General features: G+C 42.5%; 1 pseudogene across 1 annotated transcript; it reads right to left on the bottom strand.

The window, feature by feature from the left end:
- Positions 1-10,352: 10,352 nt before the first annotated feature.
- On the bottom strand, positions 10,353-10,656 carry LOC308250265 (small ubiquitin-related modifier 1-like; annotated as a pseudogene). Its single transcript has one exon. The product of its transcript is annotated as a small ubiquitin-related modifier 1-like (transcript).
- Positions 10,657-11,020: the final 364 nt, after the last annotated feature.

Genomic DNA, 11,020 nt, shown 5'->3' on the forward strand with positions numbered 1-11,020 from the left:
TTAAAGCAAACACACTCTACTATTCAGAGAATAGACAGCCATCCACGTGGAGAAAGCCTCAAACTGCATCATCTCTCCCTGTTGTCTGGGCTGTCAGTTCTCTGATGGTGGGAACTCCTGTGGGGATCTTTTCACTGAGGCTTCTAACACAGGGCCTCGCACTTAGCAAAGGCTTATACAAGGCCTTCTGGATGAGTAGTTAAATAAGATGTTTGTTGGACCCAGGTATGCCAGGAGCCCTGGGAAGAAGAAATAAAGATGTGAATGAAAAATAGAGCGACGGGAAAGAAACTGGGGAAATACTTGTATCTGAGACAGTGATAGGAGAAACTAGCCTGTTAAACAGGCTGAGGAATTGCAGACTGAAACCAGTCAGCAAGATCTGGTTCCTGATGAATCAAGAAAAGTAAAATTCAGTAAAGACTATCCCAGCCTGGCCAGGCATGGCTCAGTGTTGGAGCGACATCCTAGGAACCAGGAGGTCCTGGCTCGATAACTGATTAGGGCACATGCCCTGATTGTAGGCTCAATCCCCAGTGTGGTGTGTGCAGGAGGCAGCCAATGGCTGATTCTCTCTCATCATTGATGTTTCTATCTCTCTCTCCCTTCCTCTGTGAAATCAATAAAAACATATAAATAACAACTATCCCAGTGTTGGAAACCAAAATCTCAGATAACATTTGGAAATACTCTGAGAGTATTGGTAGAGAGGTAAAAGACAAATGTTTTTTTTTTCTTTAGAAGGAAAGAAACAAATAGATTCTTTACTTTCCTTGGTCCAAAAAATTTTGTAATGTGGGAATAATTGTTTTTTGGAAGATTATGTAAATGGTAAAGTAATCAGGTTTCTGTGCTTTATTATAGAGTCACTAGATGCATGAAATTCATGCATGGGTAGGGTCCCTAGGCCTGACCGTGATCAGGGACAATCTGGGCCGCCCCCCCCCCCCCCCCGCCCCCCGCTGGCATCTGCCTTGGCTGGTCTGGCGCCACTTGCTCGCTGGTCCTGCCTCCTGCTGCTGCTGCCAGTTGCCTCCCTCTGCAATGTGACCAGCGGGGTGATGTGTGTGTGTTTGGGGGGGGGCGGGGGGAGGGACCCTGGCACCCGCCTTGGCTGGCCTGAGGCCTGAGGACTAGGGGCAGCACCTGGGTTGAGCGTCTGCCCCCTGGTGGTCATTGCACATCATAGCAATCAGTCTTTCCACCCATCTTTTCACAGTCTGGTCCATTTGCATATTAGGCTTTTTTCATATACGATTGTATCTAGTGTCTCTACCATATTATAGATGAAAGAAGTGATCTCACTTGAAGTAGTAGTAATAGCTATCATGTACTTTGTTCTTTCCAAGTTCCAGGCACTGTTTTTAAAAAGTTGGCATGTACAGCCTAGTCAGTGTGACTCAGTGCTTGAGTGTTGACCTACATATCATGAGGTCATGGTTCAATTTCCTGTTAGGGCATATGCTTGGGCTCAATCCAAGTAGGGGGCATAGAGGAGGTAGCTGATCAATGATTCTCTCTTATCATTGGTGTTTCTATCTCTCTCTCACTGCCTTCCTCTTTGAAATCAATAAAAATGTATTTTAAAAATGTAAGATAGCCCTAGCCGTTTTGGCTCAGTGGATAGAGCATCCACCTGTGGATCAATGGGTCCTGGGTTTGATTCTACTGAATGGCAAATACCTTGGTTGTAGGCTCCTCCCAGGCTGGCCCTGGTTGGGGCTTATGCAGGAGGTAATCAATTGATGTGTTTTTCTCTCACATCAATGTTTCTCTCTGTCTTTCCCTTTCTCCCTAAAAATCAATGGAATAATATCCTACGGAGAATTAAAAACAAATAATAGTAAGTCAGATATTTTTCTTATTTTTTAAACCTCAACCGAGGACATGATTATTGATTTTAGAAAGAGAGAGAGAGAGAAAAAAAATCCATGTTAGAGAAACACTGATTGGTTGTTTCCCATATACACCATGACTAGGATCTAATTGGAAATATAGGCATTTACCCTGACATGGGATCAAACCAAGAACCTTTTGGTGTATGGGACCATTACTCTAACCAACTGACCCATACTGGTCAGGGCAAGACAAAACCTCTTCAACCAGATATTTTGTGTTTGAATCTACCACTTAAAATGTAATTGTGACCCCAAAAGCTGCAGCAATCCTGAGAAAGAACAAAGTAGGTGGGATCTCAATACCAGATATCAAGCTGTATTACAAAGCCACTGTTCTCAAAACTGCCTGGTACTTGCACAAGAACAGACATATAGATCAATGGAATAGAATAGAGAACCCAGAAATCGACCCAAATCACTATGCTCAATTAATATTTGACAAAGGAGGCATGAACATACAATGGAATCAAGACAGTCTCTTCAATAAATGGTGTTGGGAAAATTGGACAGATACATGAAAAAAAATGAAACTAGACCACCAACTTACACCATACACAAAAATAAACTCAAAATGGATAAAGGACTTAAACATGAGATGGAAAACCATAAAAATACTAGAGGAATCCACAGCGAAATCTCACACATATGCCGAAAGAACTTCTTCACTGATACTGCCCCTAGGGCAATGGAAACTAAAGAGAAAATAAACAAATGGGACTGCATCAAAATAAAAAGCTTTTGCACATCAATAAAACAACAAGAAAGCCCACTGCATGGGAGAACATATTTGCCAATGATATCAACGATAAAGGTTTAATCTTCAACATTTACAGGGAACTCATACAACTTAACAAAAGGAAGATAAACAACCCAATCAAAAAAATGGGCAACAGACCTAAATAGATACTTTTCGAAAGAAGACAGAAGGAAGGGCAAAAGAGATATGAAAAAATGCTCAAAGCCACTAATCATCCAAGAGATGCAAGTCAAAACAACAATGTGGTACCATCTCACACCTGTTAGAATGGCTATCATCAACAAATCAACAAATGACAAGTGCTGGCGAGGATTCGGAGAAAAAGGAACTCTTTTGCACTTCTGGTGGGAATGCAGACTGGGGCAGCCACTGTGGAGAACAGTATGGAGTTTCCTCAAAAAACTAAAAATGGAACTCCCATTTGACCCAGTGATCCCACTTCTAGGAATATATCCCAAGAAACTAGAAACACGAATCAGGAAGGATATATGTACCACTATGTTCATAGCAGCACAATTCACGATAGCCTAAGTGCCCATCAGCAGACGAGTGGATTAAAAAACTGTGGTATATCTACACAATGGAATACTATGCTGTGGTAAAAAAGGAGTTCTTACCATTTGCAACAACATGGATGAAGCTGAAAAACATTATGCCAAGTGAAATAAGCCAGGCAGAGAAAGATAAATATCACATGATCTCATTCATTTTTGGAATATAATGAACAACATGAATTGATGAACAAAAACAGATCCAGAGACAGAGAAACACTGATCAGAATGTCAAACCTCAGGGAAGGTAGGGGAGGGTGGGGGTAAGAGGGAGAGATCACCAAAGGACTTGTATGAATGCATATAAGCCTAACCAATGGACACAGACAACAGGGGGGTGAGGGCATGAATAAGGGGGTTGAGAGGGGTAATGGGTGAATAAGGACACATACGTAATACCTTAACCAATAAAGAAATTTTAAAAAATGTATTTGGGCACAGGGCTCAGTGGGAGATGGCTATGATGTTAATGCCATAAACATTACCGAGTTAATAAACAATTTTTGTTATGAAAATGATTTGCCCTTGCCAGGTAACTCCATTACTTGTAGCTTCATCCCATTATGGGTTCAATTCCTGGTCATGCATACACCCTCCCTCTGCCTCTCCTCCTCTCTCTCTCTCTCTCTCTCTCTCTCTCTCTCTCCTCTCTCTCTCTGCCCTGTTCTTTGTCTCTCCCTTCTTCTCTCTAAGCACGCCCTCAGGTGAGGATTTAAAAAGTGTGGAATTCCCAGGTTTCTTATCACGGTTCCATGCTCAGATCACATCTTCGGATCACATCTTCGGTTCTTCAGCCCAGACCTCCCTGGAAAAATAGGTCCACCTGACAGTTACACCTTCACTTATACCTTACACTGCACTGATATTCTACCAAGCAGCCTGGGGTAGCAGCCATCCAGGCTTCCCTAGCGGCTTAGTAGCAAACACTTGGGTTTGGTTGGGATAAAGACTCTCACATGTTCTGTCCATTGCTTCTGAAAAAATCATCTGCACAGGAGGCTGGAAACAGTCAGATCTGCATTTCTAACGCAGGTCTGTCTGATCTCATCAAGCCCATTTAGACATCTCATTGAATTATGCATCCAGCAAACTTTTTTCCCCATTGATTTTCAGAGAGAGTGGAAGCGGGTGGGAGGAGACAGAGAAAGATAAACATGGATGTGTGAGGGACACATGCATTGGTTGCCTTCTTCAGGAGCCCAGACCAGGGCCTGGGACAAAGCCTGCAACCAAGGAATCTACCCACAAGCAGAATCGAACCCGAGACCCTCCAATGCTCCATCCACTGAACCAAAGGGCCATCCAGCAAACGTTTTATGAGCTCTCAGTGGGTGTGTGGCACTGAGCCAGAAGCCTGGATGCACAGATCACCTCAGAGTCCCCACTATGAGAAAACTGACCCTCCAGGCAATAGAGATCATATGACTTGAGGACTTCCTCCACAGGAATGGCTGTGTCCAAACAGGGTGAGCAAAACTAACACCTGGATTGTAGCTATTTTCCAATAAATATTATTTCGGGTTATTTGTTGGGAAGCATTTTAAAAATCAGAACAATATAGATAAATTTAATAAAAATCAATTGTTAAGTAGAACACACTGAAAAGCAAATTGCTCTCCCACCTTGGAGAGAGGTCACCCAACCTCCTTATACCTTTCCTGCCTGATCATCCTTACCTGTGTTCTGTATCGCAGGGGGTTAACTTGAAATGCAGGCAGATAGGGCACGGGTCCAGTGGAAAACAAAGCAGGTGAAACATAGGCAGGGGCAGACATGGCAGTTTGAGTCAGCTAAACACAGGAACCAAAGGCAGGGGCAGACATGGCAGTTTGAGTCAGCTAAACACAGGAACCAAGCAAGCAGAAATCCTATATAATAAAAGCCTAACTAAGTGTCCAGTGGGCCATTCAACCAATCAAAGTGTAATATGCTAATGATATGTTAAGTCTGCTCAACCGCTCGCTATGATGTGCATGACCACCAGGAGGCAGATGCTCCAACTTTTAGGTTAGCTTGCTGCTGGGGTCCGGCCTATCGGGACTGAACAAGATGGGCTGGACATGTCCTGGAGCCCTCCCATATCACTCCCCAGCCCTGGTCATGCACCGGTGGGGTCCTTGGCCTGGCCTGGGTCCTCTTGCCATCCAGGACCCCTCATGGGATGTCGGAGAGCCAGCTTTGGCCCGATCCTGCAGGCCAGGCCAAGGGACCCCAGTGGTGCACTAGGCCTCCAGTAATAAAATGTTTGTGGACTCAAAGCAGGAGGCATGGGAAACCAAGGCAGGGCCTGCAGTAAACAAAATGTATGAACACATAGAAACAGAAAAAGTTAAGCATAGGAACAGAGAAACAACACATAGAAACAGGGAAAGTGCAGGTCCATTGCTGGGCAAAAACAATTCAGGGAGTCAACAGGTGACCACACAGATGGACATAAAGCAGGCTTGTAGCAAATATATACCCCTGGACTACACGGCTTTACTGGGCAGCCCACTATTGGGCCCCTCTCCCCTTGCCGGGAGTCTGAATCTGCTTTTAATAAATTTTCCATACTTTTGCTTAAATCTTCTCGTCCATGTAGCTCATTCTCCAGCATCTGGAGACATGATCCCAGGATAAACAACTTGGCTCATCATTACAGTCATCATATCTACCAAAGGGGAAAAAAAAAATCCTAATGATATGCAGTATAAAAGCATAGACACTCATTATATTTTAATTGTTTCATAATATAATATGAGACTACAATGTGGCGTGTTCTACAGTTTCCTCTTTAAAAAGTAATTGGAAGAGTTCGAGCCAGTTTGGCTCAGTGGATAGCCTGTGGAACTGCGGACCAAAGGGTCTGAGTTCAACTCCCATCAAGGCCACATACTTTGGTTGCAGGTTCTTCCCCAACCTGGGCCCTTGTCCGGGCTCATGCAGGAGGAACCAATTGTTGTTTCTGTCACATCAATGTTTCTCTCTGTCTTTCCCTCTCTCTTACACTTTCCCTAAAGTTCAATGGGAAACACATTCTTGGGTGAGGATTAACAAAAGATAAATAAATGATTTACAAGCATTTATTTGAGCACAAAATGATAACAACTGCTGGGAAGCAAGATATCAAATGCTCCCTACAATTGCTTTTTACAAAAAGTATATCTACAGATTTTTGTTTTGTTTTCACACCCACATGCAGATATATTTCATGTATTGCTTGGAACCCACTCCATAGATGCGCTTATGATGTTGATGGTGTGTTGTCTGGTCACTACCTCCTTGATGGCAGAAAGGCCCTTCTCTCCACCCTTCTTTGCGGAGCCATTATGCCAGGCGCACATTGGAAAGGAAGCAAAGATTTTACATTTATTATCTTTTAAATATATTTGTATTGATTTCACAGAGGAAGGGAGAGGGAGATAAAAAAAAATCTATGATGAGAATCATTGATCAGCTGCCTCCTGCATGCCCCCTACTGGGGATTGAGCCTGCAACCTGGGTGTGTGCCTTAGACCAGGATCAAACCTGGAACCCGTTAGTCCACAGGCCGATGCTCTATCCACTAAACCAAATCAGTTAGGACAAGATTTTACTTTTCATTTCAGTTTCCTCCTCAGCCAAATGGGATTGAAAGGTGTTGAGAAATTTACGGGAGGATTATAAAGGTGCAAATTAGATTATGCATATTAACAAAGTTAGTCTGCCCTAGCCTGCAGGAATAAGAGGAGATCCCATCAACCAGACTTTTGAACACCCTCCTATTCCCACCCTCCCCTATAAGTCCCACCTCCAGGGAGGAGCCTTAGTGGGTGAGGTCTTAAAGAGATTCACCCTCCTAGTGGTATATATAGATCACATCACATTAATAAGTATTTAACTGGTAGGAGACTGGCTTCAGAGACTCTTCTTGGAGACACACTTCCAGGGACTCACTCAAAGGAGCAGGCTCCAGGTAAGCTGGGAGTCCGGATGAATCTGGTGCAGGAGGTGGGACCAAACTGAGAGTCACTGAGGTATTGCTCCCCACCCTTGGGTTTCTGGGTGGCCACTATAGCAGGGCCTTGACTTTACCTCACAAGCCAATCATCACTTGGATTCAGGTTGTTTTAGACACATGCTTTCATTATTGCTGGTGTCCCTCAGTTAGCCTTGCCCTACATCATCTAATTGCTTGCTAAAAATACAGATACCAGGATCCCAACCTGACCTATGGGGTGACAAATATCTGCTCTTGCAAAGTGCCCTGAAGTGGTGGTCTGAAACTGCCTGCGGGAATCTTCTTCTAGAATGTCTCAGTGTCTGCTGTCAAATTCTTTTTGTTTAAAATCAGAGGTTCTGCCCTAGTCAGTTTGCCTCAGTGGATAGAGAAACAGGGTTCAATTCTTGTCAAGGGCTTATACCCGGGTTTCGGACTCCATCCCCAGTGTGGGGCATGCAGGAGGCAGCCAGGATATGATTCTTGTCATTGATGTTTCTATCTCTCTCTTTCTTCTCCTCTTTTTCTCTCTGAAATCCATAAAAATATATTTAAAAAATAAAGCCAGAAGTTTACCTAATTCGATGTGAATGCTGACACCAAACTGAAAGAGAAGCCCCCAATGACATGAGACCTGAAATCCAGCCCACATAACCTACAAGCAGATGGAACTTGAATGCCAGCCTTGGTCTTTTCTTAATCTCTTTATGGGAGATTTGTTGGGTGGGGATGGGATGTGGGAACAGGGAAGCAGATGATGGATTTGGAGTGGAGAAAGGGGACCAGTTTGAAACAACTGTGAGGTTGAAAGGAGTTGAAGTGGACCTGAGAGCTCTGAGATGAAGGGACATGGATGAAGCTTAAGGAAGGGAGTAAGAGAAACCTTCTTGGCTAGAAGAGATCAGAGAAATGGAATTCAGATGGTTAGGTTTTTACAAAGTAAATTATAGAGTATTCTAGGTATTCAGAATAGGAGAGAAAATCTTATGAACTCATTATGACTAACCTTTTTGCAACTTCCCCTATAATTGAACCAACATTTTGCCTTTTCTGGGCAGGAAATCTCTATGAGTTTACTTGTAAACTTTTCATTATATATTTCTAAAAGAGACTCTCCTTTTACATACTTCTACATTAAATTTTTAAAAATTATTTTCTTTTTTTAATTTATTTTTTTGTAAAGAGGGAGAGGATGGGGCAAGGCAGAGAGAGAGATTAGGAATAAGAGAGAGACATTGATTTGTGGTGCCGTTCAGTCATGCATTTATTGGTTGCTTCTTGTAAGCGCTCTGACCTTGGATTTAATCTGAAACCTTGGCATATTGGGACTATCTGAACTAACTGGCCAGGGCAATTTACATAGTGCTAATGCCATTCATTACCACAATGTAACATAATTAACAACAAGGTTTTTTTAATCCTCAAATATCCAACTTCCAACTGAATTTTGATCAAATAATTCAAACTGAAATGAAATTAGATTTATACAGTACATACATAATAACTGACTTCTACGACTTTTAGTCAACTACACTGTGGTGTAGTTGAAGGCCTGAGTCAGAGAACAGAAGGTACAGATTCCAGTGTGGGTCTGAGAACCAGGTGCACCCAGGACAGGAGGTGGATGTGCTGGCATATTGAGTCTAGCAGAGAGTGAATTCAGCCTTCCCAGGTGCTTGTTCTCCAGGCCCTCAGTGGAGTGGATGTTGTCCATTGACATGTGGAGGGCTGTCTGCTTTGCTTATCCACAGATTCAAATACTAGTCTCTCCCAGAAATCTCCTCACAGTCACAGTCACAGTCACACCCAGAATTAGTGTGTCAGCTGCTACCTGGCTATCCAGTGGCCCAATCAAGTTGACAGGTTAAATTGACCAGATTATTCGACAGTTTTCTCAATCCCTTATGTTTCCTGTAAATAGGTGGTTTGGAACTCTGATGAGATTTACATTCATTTATCTGACAAAACTTCCTTACAAATAATGATATACTATAGTCCCTCCAACAGTTGTATGATCTCTATTTTTTGTTTGTTTGTTTGTTTTTGGAGAGGGAGAGAGAGAGAGTGCCAGAGAAACATCAATGTGAGAGCGATACCTAGATTAGTTGCCTCTCTTACATGTCCCAACAGAAGATGGAACTGTGACCAGGTGCACTGGACAACATTCCAACCAAATGAGCCACACAGGACCCACTTTTATAAAAAATATATGCTTATATATTTTTCTATTTATTAATGGGATTTTATAGTTAGAGGAATGGGAGTAAGAGAGAGCGAGAGAGAGATTGATTTGTTCCACTTGTTTTTGCATTCATTCCTTGATTATTGCTTGGGCACTGGCGATGAACTGAACCTGAAACCTTGACACATCTGCACCATGCTCCAGTCAACTGAGCTCCCTGGCCAAGATCACTTTTTTTTTTCCAAATATTTTTTTACTTTAATGAAGCCGGTACAGACAATGTCCATTTAAAAGTCATATCCCAGGCTGAAATGTACAAATAAAGTAAAAAAAGAGTAGCGTTCTGTTACACACACTTGTGCATGAATAACTTTATTAAATGCTGATGAGAATTAAAACTTTTCTGGAATATTCTGACAGGATTTTTCTTTACTATTGAAATGCTTTCTCATCAATGAAGCCATCTTTGGCGTTAGTCTTTACTCTTATCTTATCTGCCATCTTGACTCCAATCTGATAGTCTCTTCTTTTGGTCCAGACCTTCAGATTTTAAAAGTAGCTTCAAGCTCATGAAAGGTCAGTTTTCCCCAGTTCAGTTCACTGAAAAACTCCCAGCTCCCACTGGAAGTCATAGTCTAGGAGTGAGGCAATCACATGCTAGGACTTCCGGGCCAATTAGAAGTATTATGATCACTTGCATTGATTGGTCCACCTCATTTATCACAAACCTCAAAATGCACAGTCCTGAAAAGGGTGGCTTCCGTGTTCACACACGTAATATTTCAAAAGGAGAGAGCAATATGAAGGAGGCTGAAGCTTGATCACCCAAACTCAGCACAATGAAAACAAACAATAATGAATAATGGGCACTAGAATTCAAATTACCAGAGGTTTTAAAATGATGGGGGAGGGGGTGGTGTGGTCACTGATCAATTCCAATTTGAGCACCCAATTACCAAAGAACTATTTTAAAGATAAGAAAGGATTGAGGGAAAAGAAAGAATATCTAAACCATTAAATGACCCCCTGTTATTCCTGATAAACTTCAATCACATCTTCCTCCTCTATTCCCAGTTCTTTTGGAGTGTGATTATCAGCAATTCTCTGACCCCCCAAGAGAAACCTGAGTGAGTTCATTGAAACTCCCATCTTAGACAGCATGATTGTTTGGGTTTCTTGAGGTGTGTTGTCATTTTAACTTTGAAGTGAATCTCATTGCTGTCCTGTCCAATGACTTTGCGTTGAATGTATCCTCCTTCCTTCTTATTCCCCAAGTTCCCTGTTGAGGGTTTTGCCTCCTTGATACACATGTGCATAGTTCTTCACCTGAGGTCTTTGCAGAGAAGCATCTTCTGGTAGGCAGGACCTCGATCCTAGGCTTACAAATCCTTCTCTCTTCCCCACAGCACAAGATCACTTTTTTTTGTGATGGTTGAGGGCAATGATGAATTTACCTAAACTGATTAATTAATTCCTTTTAAGTTGCAAAATAGATAGACTTTACTTCTAACTCTTCCTTAAATATTGTCATAACTAGAGGCCCGGTGCATGAAATTGGTGCATGGGGGTGGGGGTGGGGGGAAGCCTAAGTCCACACTGACCCTCTCCAATCCGGGACCCCTTGGGGATGACAGCTCCATTGGTGTTTCTTTCTTTTCATGCTTAAACCCATTG

Source organism: Plecotus auritus, assembly GCF_963455305.1.
Source record: "Plecotus auritus genome assembly, chromosome: 6".
Classification (NCBI taxonomy): Eukaryota; Metazoa; Chordata; class Mammalia; order Chiroptera; family Vespertilionidae; genus Plecotus; species Plecotus auritus.